This window comes from Beta vulgaris, chromosome 4 (assembly GCF_026745355.1).
Source record: "Beta vulgaris subsp. vulgaris cultivar EL10 chromosome 4, EL10.2, whole genome shotgun sequence".
In the NCBI taxonomy this organism is placed as follows: Eukaryota; Viridiplantae; Streptophyta; class Magnoliopsida; order Caryophyllales; family Amaranthaceae; genus Beta; species Beta vulgaris.
Window position 1 is genome coordinate 46,562,007 of NC_079205.1, and position 14,406 is coordinate 46,576,412.

The following is a 14,406-nucleotide window of genomic DNA, read 5'->3' on the forward strand; positions in this document are numbered from 1 at the left end:
CAGGCAAACGACGAGGTAAAGCTGCGCCTTCGAAATGGAGCACAGGTTGCTGCACTTGTCATGGGAAGCTATAGTCTGCATGTGTCATCTGGCTCTGTTTTAGAACTGAATAATTGTTATTTTGTTCCTTTGATAACTAAGAACATAATTTCTGTTTCTATTTTGGATTCTGAAGGATATTGTTTTGAAATTTAGAACAAGTGTTGTTCCATTTCCTACAATAATTTTTTCTATGCCAGTGCTAAATTGATAAATGGCTTATATGTGCTTGATAGGTCTGTACAAGTCTATAACATAGATAGCAAGAAATAGAAATCAAATGATTTAAACCTAACCTACATTTGGCGTTGTCGAATGGTCATATAAACTAAAAGCGTATCCAAAAGTTACAACAGGATGGTATATTCTTCCATCATTTGGTTCGAATCATTTGATGTATGTAAACCATGCTTAATGGGTAAGATGACAAAGTCAACGTTGGAAAGGGTGAAAAGGCCAACGATCTCTTGGGCCTCATCCATACAAATGTTTGTGATCCTATGAGCACAAAGGCAAGGGGAGGGTTTAATTACTTCATTACCTTCACTGACGATTTGAGTAGATATGGATATGTGTTCTTAATGAAACATAAGTCAGACTCTTTTGATAGATTCAAAGAGCTGTAAAGCTAGTGAAGGATAGAATTAACTTGGTAAGACAATAAAAGCAATGTGATCCGATCATGGTGGCAAGTATTTGAGCCAAGATTTCGATGATCATTTGAAGGACTGTGGAATTCTTTCACAATTGACTCCATTAGGTACACCACAGTGAAATAATGTATCTGAAAGGAGGAATCGAACCTAGCTAGATATGGTTCGATCAATGATGAGTCTGGCTGATGTTCCGATTTCTTTTTTGGGATATGCTCTTGAAACAGCTACACACACACTAATAAATAGGATCCCGACAAAGGCTGTAGAAAAGACTTCATATGAGTTATGGAATAGAAAAACTCCAAACTTGTCTATTCTTAAGATCTAGGGATGTGAGGTCTATATAAAGCGGTTACTATTAGACAAACTCGCACCCAAGTCAGATAAATGTCTCTTTGTGGGATACCCAATAGAGATAAGTGGTTATTACTTCTATAACCGTCAAGAGAACAAAGTGTTTGTTGCTCGTGATGGTGTTTTTCTTGAAAAGGAATTTGTTTCTATAAAGACAAGTGGGAGTAAAATAATTCGAGATGAGCGACAACTGGACATTATTCACACTATGTCAGTGACGGCCCGACAAGACGAAAGTCATGTTCAGGAGATGATGTATTCAACGCGTGAACCTCCTATCGTCCCACTTGAATATAATTCAAGCGAAAATCTTCAAGAAGTTGAAGAAAACATTTTTCTTAAAGCTCGGGCCCCGCATAGGTCAAGTAGACCAAGAATTCCAAATAAGAGGTTGTTGATTTCCTGTTAACGAAAAAACTCTGAAATTATGATTTTGGAGAACTTGAAACCTACTACCTACAAACAAGCTTTGACGATCCCAAACTCTGAGAAATGGCTAGAGGCCATGATGTCCGAGTTAGACTCCATGTCTGAGAATAAAGTTTGGACCCTGGTCGACTTGCCTGATGGGTTTAACCCTATTGGATGCAAGTGGGTGTTCAAATCGAAAACAGACAAAGATGGAAATATCTATGTCTAATATCTATGTCTACAAAGCAAGACTCGTTGCAAAAGGATTCATCAGGAAAATTCATGGTATAGACTATGATGGACAAATGATGATTGGAAAAAAAAGGAGAGTTTGTTCCAGACCATTGTGTTAACAGCTGGGGGTAGCATTGGGATTACATATGTTTGGGGAGATCTTGGTCGGAGTAGTACTACTCGAAAAGGTAGGGAATGGACGATCAAGAGATGGAGTAGTTTGAGGCTAGAGTGAGCCAAAGAGTTAGAGAACAGACGATTCAAGAGATGAACTCGAAGATAGATGCATTAGTTCAAGAAATGCTCATGGCTTTGGCGGCGCAATTAGGTCTTCAAGTACCAAATCAAACAAGGAAAGATGCGTTGATCCGAAGTCCTCACACTCCAGTTGATCCTAGTATCTGTCACTTAGGGGCAAATGATCCATTTGTGATTTTGCAGGTATGTATTTATTTTATATATTCTAAAATTATGATATTATGCTTCTATGACATTATAAATAACATTGTGTTCTCATTGGATGTTAAGAGTCTAGTTTCGTGTCGTTTGGCATTAGCAAATGTCTCGGGGCTTATCATTATAGCTGAAGGTACCGTTCATCCACTAATAGAGTCATCATCACATCCTACGACCGTGAAATTGAGTGTTGATGATTTTTTCCGAGATTATGCAGATGTTCCAGTTCCACTACCTACTCCATTCATCACGCAACTCAGTCAAGCTATCGGTTCACTCATAGAATGCCCGAAAGAGCTAGTATTTTTAGTCTCGGATAATCAGGTAACTTATGTTTAATATGTTGATTTATATACTAGGTAAGCTTGATTTATATATGAAATAATCTATATACATATATAGTATGAATCAAATAGAAGTCGAATTGAATTAGGAACACTTGCCTAAGGAAGGTGTGATGTAGAAGAAGAAGAAAAAATGTTGGTAGTGATCCTTGCACCGATGAGTCTACACATAGGTACATAGATCTTTTTATCGACTTGTCAGTGGAGGATATGGATGATATTGTCAAGGATATGCACCGATTATTTTGTAACCAACCCTCATATGAGCTTTTTAGTATGCAAGTTATGAAGGGTACCGTCTTCAACTATAATAGTGATCCAATGATCATTCTCTCGCGGCAAGATGTTTTTTAACTTCTCACGGGATCATGGCTTAATGTATCCGTTTTGCGAATATTTATGATGTGAGAATTCTCAAACTCTAAACTAATTAACATTGATAATTTTTTTTATTGTTTCTTCTACTATAAGTATTTAGAGTGTAAGTATTTGGAAGAGGAGTCTGAACCAGATGGTACGATTGGTTTCATGTGTGCAAGTATGATTTCGACGACCATGATACGCAATCAACCAGATGTCATGATCAACTATATGGCAAACAATGAAAGTGAATCAAGATATGCATTTCATCCTATGTCCGTATATTCAAAAGTATGTTAGTTAAACTATTTATGAACTTGTGGTTATATGAGCATCACATTTTTTTTCATGCCTTAGGAACTATTGGATTCTTCTTGTCATTTGTCTATCTAAGAAAGCGGTATATATGTTTGATTCGCTCCAGAGAGAAAGAAAATTAACTATCAAGATGCCGTTGAATACATAAGTTCATAGTTGTTATACATGTTAATTATTTTACATGCATTTTAAGATATTTTGAATAATTTATAAATGTTTATAGTAATTAATTATTATAAATTTTCTATACTTAGTGCATATACAAGTTTCACGTGCCTTAAAGAATCCAATAAAGGAATTATATTGTCTTGGATAACTATGCCGGTAAAACTCTTATGGTTTCATGCATGTTTGATACATATTTTATAATTCTATTTAGGATTTTATTTTCGATTCTAATATATATAATAAATTTGGGGTAGTCTGCTCAACAAGCAAGAGGAGCGAAATGCGCTATTTCTTGATGAGATACAGGCTTGAAATCGTCCACTTGCACTATGATTCAAATAATTTACAGGAGGTATATGTATGTCGTAAATTCGTTATTTATACTTATAGAATTTTCAAGTACATTGACTAATTTAATATATTTCTACAATTTTCCACCAAGTTCTCAGCCATACTCCATAACTGAGGTCGATGAACTCAAAGAATTTTTTGCAAAATACTTTGTAGCGGTCGTCAAAGCAGCAAACTAACTAGTTAGTATATGTATTTGTAGGTTGAACAATATTTTGTTGATTGAACCTTGTTGGTTGCTTGATTGCAATATTGGTTGCTTGATATGTACTGGAACATGTTTTGGTTATATATGCAAAATGTTCCTAACGATTTCTTGAGTTGTCCAAATTACAAAGGAGATTCTGCCGAATTTTCTGCTCATAATTATTAATATAATATTCATTTAGTTTTTGAAGTTTAAACTTTAGTATATGAAAAAAACAATAAAAAATATGAAGCTGGGAAAAAAAGAAATATGAAGCTGGAAAAAAAAAAAGCAAAAAACACTTATTTGCGTCGCACATGGAAAAACATGCGACGCAGATGATGGGAATTTGCATTGCATGTTTTGTCACGTGCGACGGAAATGATTGAGGCTGGATTGTTGGCATAGTTTGGCATCACTCATCTGTGTCGCATGCGTGCAATGTGCGACTCAGATGAGTGTTGTTTGGCATTGTCTTGGTGTAATCATCTGCTTCGAATGTTGTGCTCGTTGCTCGGCATGCGACGCAGATGAGTGACGCAAATGACTGTTGTATGCATGGAAGAGGCGTCATGTGCGTCGCATGTTGCGCTGCGTTCGACGCAAATATATCATCAACTGCGTCGTTTTAATGTCCGACACAGATGACTGTTTCCTTATTTGTGTCAAGACCTGTGCCGTCGGACCGATGTCCGACGCAAATCGTTAATTATGTACTATATATTATATATATACACTACTACAAAAAAGCCTAAAGAGACCCCCCCCCCCTAAAATCTCATTTAAAGACCACATGAGAGGTGGTCTTCAGCTCATAGGTCTCTCAGGATAAGTAACCACTTATTGCGGATGGTTTCTTAATTTGATAGAAGAGACCACTTCCTTAAAATAAGTGATTATTTATGAATTTAAATAGGAAAATAAAGAAGGATAAGGCGCCACATTTTACAGATAGGTGGTCTTTTCTGTCTTACAAAGAAATCATTTTTAATATGTAGGTGGTCTTTTTAATCATTCCTTAAAATACCACCTGAAAGGAAAATGTGGTCTCTTTAACCTTTTTTATTTATTTTATTAAAAAAACAATATTTCAATATTATTATACCCTTCTCCAATGCATTTCACCTTCTCCATGCGTGTCTTTCATAATTTACAAATAATTTACATATATATAGAACATCTAGGCACTTATATCGAGATAATTCTGATGACTTTAAAATTGGAATACCTTTTCGTTCATTCAATATCATTCACTACAAAATCACATGCATATCAATATAATGTTAGAATATTCCAAAAATTCAACTAAGTCATAAAAAAAAAATAGATTACCTAGGCCTGTTTCTTCCAATTCATGTGCACAAAAATAGAAGCACTCACTAATCCCGCTTAAAAAGAAAATACACACACATCCTAATAAAATGGTCATTATCTTCCGATTATTCTTCATCCACTTGTTTATATTCATCCACATATTTGATCCACAAGTCTCTGAGCTCATCAAGCTTATTTTGAGAAAATTTTACTTGTAACTCCGCCAAAGTACTGCAAAGTATAAAACATTAAAAAGATAAACATACAAGCTGCAAAATATTTTACAACAAAACACTTTGTTTATCCATCTAGGCCTGTTTTCATTTCTTCTCCTATGTACAGTTTATACATTCTTTACTTTAGTTAAGGAGAAGACACAATAACAAACACTCGCCTACATTTATGTTCTCAGAGCACTTGGAGTAAAGCAACAAGATTACAACTTTTAATTATAGAAAAAAAGTCATGCTTACTTGTAAAGTATTGACTGACGGGGGTAATACAATCAAAAGGCTTGAAAGAATATTAATAGGAGTATCCGCATGCCTTTCAATTATTGATGCATATCCACATGCCTTTCAGCCTCTCTCTCACACTCTCTTCCCCCCACCCACACACACACAATCAGAATCTAAATCCATCAATTACACCCTTATAAAACTATATTCGCAAACCTGAACATTTAAGGTACATAGTTCTGATGTATGCATGTAGAATCTAAGCTTCAAAACACACCAAATTACCAAAGACTTTTTTCTCCTTTGAGATAGCATTATAAACACATCAAATTGCTTACGCCTTTGTGAAGCACCAACTGGTGAACACTCCCTCATCATATCCATTACACTATTAATTATTCACTATAATCACACCAACAAGGAAGATCAAGCAATTTGAACTATAAGATTTTTACCCTCTCCTGCCTTTCTTTTTTTTTTTTTCAAACAAACGAAAATAACTTTTCTTCCATATTTAACTCTAATAACCCGTGCAACAAAAGAAGGAAAAAAGAAAACTGAATAGTAAGGCCAAAGGTACATGATTTTACAGCATCCATCATCACACCTGCAAGAAGTGTTTGGATTTGCTAATTCAGGCAACAGCTCACCACCCCCTTGCAACTAGCTTCAACTATAGTAACGTGCCTCTGCAGTTGAAGGCAGTGAGGTTTTGCACACTATCTTCGACTAGAAGAGTTCTAATTGGACTACAACCACAAACACGTATTTTTATAAGTAACGAACAACTAGTACGGTAGTACCTCAGATCATCATTAGCGCTTGGAGATTGTTATGGGCTCAGTACTCTGCATGTTAATAGTACAGGGAAGTGTCAAGGGTCTAACTCAGTAGCATAAACTTCATGATGTTTGTTAAAACAAGATGGTATGCATAAAATATATCCTAATCTAACTGCAAAAGTGTTGCATAGTTCACTATTGGCAGGATGAAGAATGGAAGTGGTCTAATTACTTATTAATAAACTACTTACAGTGTAGATTTTTTATTTAGGTTAACAAAGAAGCATCACAAGATAGTCCAATTACTCATTGATATGCACTGAGAAACCATCTAGAGCTCTGATTATGCAAACTTTAGGAATTTAGAACTTGAAAGTATTTTATAATTATAAACTAATATATTCAATATTTACCATCCAATCTTAAGTTTATAACTTGTAAGTGATATTCTCAACTACTTGTCACCAAATGGACATATCATAGCTAGTAAAGGGTCATCAAATATTATATCTGATTTTACATAAGCAAGCACATGATCATCCCTCTTGTTGCTGGGCATCTACTCTTAAGTTTTCTTGTCGCCATGTTATATGGTTTTCGAGGACATAATCGATTGTACAGAAAAGAAGAATGCTGGATAGAATCACACCTATTGCCATGTTATATAGTCTTCATGACACTTTTCATCCAATGACTAGTGTGAGCACAAGACTTATTCTTTCTCCGTTTATACTTTATACTACTGCCCTAAATAAAGAAGGAATAATATCTAATTAGTTGCAGTAGATTTATTTCACTTAGACTCTATTCTCTCCATCTTACAAAAACTTTCTTGCGAGAAAGAGTTTCAGACTTCAGATGAGTTTAGTAAAGTTTGCATAAGTTCAAATCAGTTCCAGGTTCACCCATCCAAGTTTGATACAAGTTCAGATGATGAAGTGAACACACACTCACTAGCACCGACTACCCTATTCTTTTTCTGAGCTCGAAAACTTGTATGTATGGTAATTGCGACATGCAAGTCCTGCAAAAATAAACTTGTGTACCATGACGCAGTAATTCCCTTGCAAATGGTAAAATTCCTAAGATGATATCTACACCAGAATTATTAACAAAAATCACAGCGTGCCATATGGAAAGAAATGGTCAATGTAGGAATTATGAGTTACACAAGACTAACTTTGGATCCATCACTGTCATCTACTTAGCCACAAAAGTAATCACCTTTTGCCAGGACTTCTTATATTCACTGCAATTTGAAAGTCTCAAGGTCCTCAATAACCCAGGGTCGAGGGACAAGAATCTGACAACTAGCCAGGAAGGACATCCCATCCTCTGAAAATACCTTTGCACGCTTCAGAATATAGAGCACATAAACTTAATACGCCAACATCACATATTGAAAAATTAGCTAAGAAGAGATTCCGGATTAATATGTAACCCTTATTGAAATATACTAGTAATAGAAAAAAGGCCCAGGCCTCCAATATAGTGTGCAATGATTCATTTTACAGTCTACTAGTTATAGATGGAGAATTTCAACTTCTAAGACTTATGTTTAGAGTAAACGCATCAGCAGTTGGTGCATAATTCGTATATACATGCTATTACACAGGATGATGGGAAAGCTCTAAGGCTTGTATTTGTAAGATCTTTCCAGCACAAAGTATTGGTACCTATGCAGAGCCAAGGTCAAATATATTTCCAGCAAAGATTCCTCTAAGGAGATGCTCTAAACGTGTCACTAGATCTTCAATAGCATCATTGAGATTCACCACATTGCTGAATAAAGATATAGCCTTCGCATTCTCATCATACTATAAAACAGGAAAAATAGATCGGTAGATATATACGGATAAGGTTCAAGTACTTGATGTTGATTATTCAATATGCAGAATTTATTTGATTATCCTAGATTTTCGAATAGATCCCAAAAAAAGATGGAAGAGAAAAGATAGCAGCACCTACTATGTACCTTCACTTTTTTAAATACGTCTCTGAACCCCAATTCCCGAAGCACTTGCTCCCGAAGCCTGCATAGTAGCTATAGGGGGGAGGGCGATGTAAGTCTTTGAAAGCCAAGTTAAAGGGTAAGATTCTCTCTCCTTCTTTCTTTCGAACTTTACTCTTAAGTCTGTTTTAACCGGAATTTTGAACGAAGGGCGTAAAGACAAGTTCCAAGAGTCATCTAAGCACATAATCCCAGATCACTTCTAGAGTACAACAACAGGAAGTAGGACGTCAGCTTTAGAAACATGTGATTATTATTCATTATCAAAAGCATTGATTTGTATGAGTTGTCTTAAGAGGTGAAAATCCATAAGAAGACGCCACAAGGGCAAAGAGAGACAAACATTAGGAAGCCGTAGTTCAGTTCCATAAGGTGTTCCCATATTTTAGTTACAGGCGTTCACTTTCAGTTATTGAGCTCTAAGCTTTTACTGAAATGTGTCCTTTTTGTTTTCTAGTTCAATCAGCCATAATTCTGAACTAAGGGTAGTCTATTCTCAGTGCAATGCAGTTCTAAAATCAGTTGATGGGCTCTCACCTTCAACCAAGAGCTAGACATACCTCGCTTCCCAATTCTAAAACTAATAATTCCATATTGAATCCATTTTGTATTCAAGCACTCATTAATTTACAGGAATCTACTAAATAAATGATATAATACAATATAAACTAACCTGAACATTCATTCCATAAGCCACTGTAAATCTATAAGGTAATGAAGTTTTGAACTCTAAGTGTTTTAGAAACATTGCTCATATTGAGTTATAGGTATTAATTGATATTTAATTTCTCACAATCTTTGTACAAATTAATCAACAAGTAATCAAGTCATCTGTTGGATGTTTTCAAGACTATAATACCAATTACCATTACCAGTATTGCAAGGCAGCAACTAAGCAGCAATTAACAACAATTAACACACAAATTAAGCAATTATCTAAGCAAGCATGCATTTAGCGAGAAACCTCCAAGCTCAAATCAAGCATAAAAAACAATAATTAACACACAAATTGAATGACAAAATTAACTAAATCTCTAAAAACTAAAAACAAAATCAATAAAACTGTATTCGAACTATCAAAAGAAATAAAAAAAAAAACTCACCTTACGTTTAGCAACGAGGCAGGCAGGCGGCAGGCGGCAGGCGGGATGACAATACATCTTCCTCGGACTTGGCAAAACCTAGATAAGACACGAAGGAAGAAGCGCAGGCGAAGGAGGGCATGCTTTGCAAAAGTGGAAGCGCAACCATGGGAGTGGATAATGGAAGGTCTCAGAGCAAAGAATTTATCGTAAAAATCCTAAGTCTGCCTAAGAAGAACCAAGACAAGAAAAATACCTTCAAATAACCTTCCAACTTAGAAATTCGTTCTTCAAGCTCCAATAACTGCAAAATCCCCACCCAAATTGAACGCACCAAATTAGTCCCAAAACATAAGAAGGAAAAAAAATGTTCGGGAAAATTTGAAGACGCTCAACCCAAGAGCTCGAAGAGAGGAGAGAGATTCAGAGGGAGGGGATAAGGAAGAGAGGAGAGAGAGAAAGGTAGCGTGTAGAATACAGAGAAAGTTATACCGGCGGGATAAATGGCTTGCGAAGACGAGTAGACTGGCGAGGAATATTGGCCGGCGAATTTCGAGTACTGGCGATGGTAGTTGGCGAAGGAATTTGGGGTGGGTTCACGTGCAAAATTTGGCGGTTCTACTGTGCTATCGCTGCTTTAGGAAGAAGAACGAGATGTAAATTGTAATTACTAAGGAAGAAATGAAGTATTCCTTTAATTAGGGTTTTTTTAAGTTCGAATAAGTTTATTCGTCACTTCCTTGTTTAAAAAAATTCAGGCGTCTTTTTTCCCTCTTCAATTTACAATTCATCACCATACCCGCTAATATATATATTTTAAAAATCCATATTTTCTCTAAAAGGATATGGAATCAAAATAACCACTTAATAAAAATAAGTGTTTTCTTTAATATTTATGATTTTAAGGATGTGCAAAAAGACCACGTGTCTAAAAAGGTCTTTTATCATAATATAAGAGACCTCTTGTTTAAGAAATTAGGTGTTTTTTGCTAAATAATCACTTATGTCATCAAAGTGGTCTCTTGTGGGTGGTCACTTCTCCCATATTTGTCCACTCAAAAACAAAGGTTGGCTTCTCCTCCCACGTTGTTATGTCACGTCAATAATGTGTTACCACTGTTATTCTATCATATGTATAAATAAGACATATCAGTTTAGATTTATAATTCAATTCATATAGTCTATAATAAGGACAGTGTAACAAGAGAGAGAAAAATCTTATGAGCTTAGCTTCACATTTTTTATCAATGGAGTTTGAGCATTTTATTTCTTCTTGGTTTAATCCTTAATTCAAAGAAGTTAACCATCTTTAAACTAACTTCTTATTTAAAAAGGAAATTAAGAAAAAAAAAATAACAGCATTAACCAATACAATTGAGTGACATAAAAATGATGATACACATAAATATGGGACAGAAGTTATTTTTTCAATGGAAACATGTGTTGTTGAGAAATTGAAAAACCATATAGGATGGCACATCACAATATAATTGACAAGTCTTGTATATGTATAGCGACTTGTGAGGCAGTGATATCATAATTCAACATACATTGAAACTACAAACAAAAGCATCTAATTGATTGTATGTTGTCTCACATTGTCGGTCTAGCTTTATTTTAGTATTTCAATTGACATTACTTTTCCTTGTTAAATTAGTGAATCTAGGTGAAAGTAGGTATGATAATTTGACATATCTTCCCCATATTTATACATATGAAGCTTTGTGCCACTGGAGTGGAGGATAGCTTAGTTTCTAGTTGTTAAGGGAATAATCGAGTTTGAGTCTTTATCGGACATTAGAAAAACAGATAGAGTGGGAGAATATGAGAAAAGCCATTGGTCAAATACTTCCTCATCATTTATGCTCACTTTTTCCCTTTGACTTGGATATTAATTCGTGCACAACCTTAACTATTCAATGAAATTAGTTAAAATTATAAAAAAAAAAATTTGGAAATATTTGTTATATCAAATCCGACATCCTAAATGATACTATTTGTCTTTTCAATGGGTGTTTGTTTTGTATATTAGTGAAAAATATAAGATTGAAGTAAGTTATGAGAGTTATATAACTGTAAAATTGAATTAAAATAACTATACAAAAATAGGTGGAGCCAAAAGCTTAATAGCTAATGTAAATTTGGCCAAACAATTATGTACTGAATTCCCGTAATATATGGACCAATATGTCAAATGAGTATCTTCAAATACAACATTAAACCATATGAGCATTTAAAAAAAAAACTTCAACTACATGAGAGCGAGTGTCTTTTAAAACGTCCTTTTACACGGTTACACTCAAGTGGTGAGCTATTAAGAAATACTCCTTCGTCTCATAATAGTATTTGTTTGTCTTTCTTTGAGGTTAAACTTTAAAATTTTGACCAAATATTTTTATTAATATATACAAAAAACATACTCATGTATGATCTTGTTAGGTTTGCCTCAATGTGTATTTCATAATATCAACTTTTTATATTTTTTTTATTAATACGAATTGAGGATATTATTAAGGTCAAAGTTATATATTGGAGAATGCAAAAACCAAATAAGCACTATATTATGATACAGAAGTACGTATTTTTTTAAATAAATTCCATTAAATTTAATCCCAAAATCTTAGAAATTTGAAGTGAAAAATTATGTCATGACTCTACCACCTCATATTCTCAACCATATAATTTCCACCTCAGTATGTATTAGTTTTTTTTTTTATATGCATTATTCCCGTTACCTCATGAAGTACCAGATCGGGGTCGATAGCAATAATAACAATTGTGAGTTGATGAAATCGAGACCCCACGATTCAGAGTTATAAATTAACGACATCACCAGGAAGAACATGCATGTTATATGTTCCCCTGGCTCATCACTGAATTTATAATTATCAGATTTTACTTTTCCAAGAACAGTGTGAAAAAACAAGAATTTCGGTGGATGTTAATTAATAATTAATCTCATTTTCCCTACGTTGTTTTCGATGAAACATTTGTTCTCTTGATTGATTAATTTACGCATTCTTTTTCGCCTCCAAAATTTGTCCTAAAATATTGAGATCTGATCACCGATTTTTATTCGTAAATTAAGATGATAATGCGTCCTTATTTTGTCTTATAATAAGCATGTCGTAGTTTAATTATTGACTTAATTCTAAGAGCATCCCGCTCAAAACCAAGCCTCGTGAGTATATGGGTATATTTTAAGAGAAATTCACAAGAGGGAGTTCAAGTATTATCTATTTTTTTTATAGGTCTTGATTATGGATTATTTTCTGCAGGTTTCAAGTTTAGCATTTTGTGATTTCTATAAGTCCTGAAGTACTTATAAACAGTTTAAAATGTAAAGTTTTTAAATGTAGGCCCTATTTTATAGGTCTTTGCCACTTGCTGAAAGTGTTCGAAAATGGTAAACATTTAAAAATCTTACCTTCTAAACCAGTTATAACTAATTCAGGACTTATAAAAATCACAAGATAGTAAACTTGAGACCTGTAGGGAATAATCCATAAAGACCATAATTGGGACTTATAAAAGAAAATAAGTAATAGTTGAGCTCTCTCTTGTGAATTTTTTCTATATTTTATTCAATTTATTTTTGTCTATTTAAACTTATATGAATTTATCATAATCTGAACTTATTAGACCTTATTTCGTAAGATTGTCAGACCTTATTTTTGCTGAATTGAACTAATCTTAACTTATTATGATAAGAACTGAAAATAAAGTGAACAAAATAGGCGTAGTGCTTAAGCTTCTATCGAGCTAGATAATACATTTGCTTGATTGTAAGCTTCACAAACAAACAAATTTTGAGAGCTACTTGATGCTAGTTCTAGCACTATCATATCTATTGCATCCTAGAACTGGTTAAAGCGTAATTGAAGTAGTATTACTTCTTCTTTTGTGTGATGCAGATCAGCATAGGTTTGAACTTGCAAAATTATATTATGATCGATGTACCATCTTTAAAAACTCCCATAACAAATTTTTTTTTTTTGACACCGGCTGAGAAGAAAACTAAAACATGGTAGTAGAAAACGACATCGTTGTTGCAAGGCATCTCCTTGCATTAGTGGAAAAAACCTCATCTGTCACTTTGTAACAGATGCGGTTTTCAGAAAATCAATTAAAAACTAGGAAGGAAAGCTGAAAAAAATCTGATACGGTCCTTTTGTGGACCGCATCAGATTAAAACAACTAATGCGGTTTTTGAGAATCTGACGCGGTTCCTAGGACCACATCAGATTTTCTCAAAAAAACGTGCGGCCCATTTCCCTCCCTTACAGCCCTAGCCCACATAACTCTCCCCACTAAACCCTAAATCCCCTCCTCCTCACTCAACCCTAATCTTCATCACTCATCCTCACTCATTCACGGCTCTTCCTCACTCCTCTATCCTCTCTCTCCTCTCTCGTTCACTACCTTTCCTCGTTCTCAAACACCAGCACCACACATTTGTCGTTCTCAAACACCGCCAACCACCAAAGGCAACGCCACCGCCAAGCCACGACACACCGCCAAGCCAAGAAACCCTAACGACATTCCGCCAACGCCACCAACATCACCAAATACGAAGCGAAACAACCGCATTTTTTTCGAAACGCCTAGATCTAGTCTTCACCTCCTCGAAATGCCGACCACCATCCACACATCACGGTTTTTTTTTCGTTTTTAAGTTGAATTTGTTAATTTCGTTTGTATAATTTCAGATCTAGTCTCATTTTTCGTTTCTTTTTTTTCAGTTAGTTTATATATGTAATTCAGATTTGATTAATTACTTTATTTTTTTCATTTAATTTCGTTTGTATAAATTAAATCCACTAACTTCGTTTGTATAAATTTCATTTGATTTCATTTAGTTAGTTTCTTATTTTTCGTTTG

At 34.6% G+C, this 14,406-nt stretch overlaps 1 long non-coding RNA gene across 1 annotated transcript; it reads right to left on the reverse strand.

Moving 5' to 3' along the window:
- Positions 1-5,024: 5,024 nt before the first annotated feature.
- LOC104891125 (uncharacterized) lies at positions 5,025-8,463 on the reverse strand. The gene is made up of 3 exons (XR_789748.2): positions 8,408-8,463; positions 6,454-6,498; positions 5,025-5,423 (listed from the first exon to the last, which is right to left on the reverse strand). It is a non-coding gene; the product is annotated as an uncharacterized LOC104891125 (long non-coding RNA).
- Positions 8,464-14,406: the final 5,943 nt, after the last annotated feature.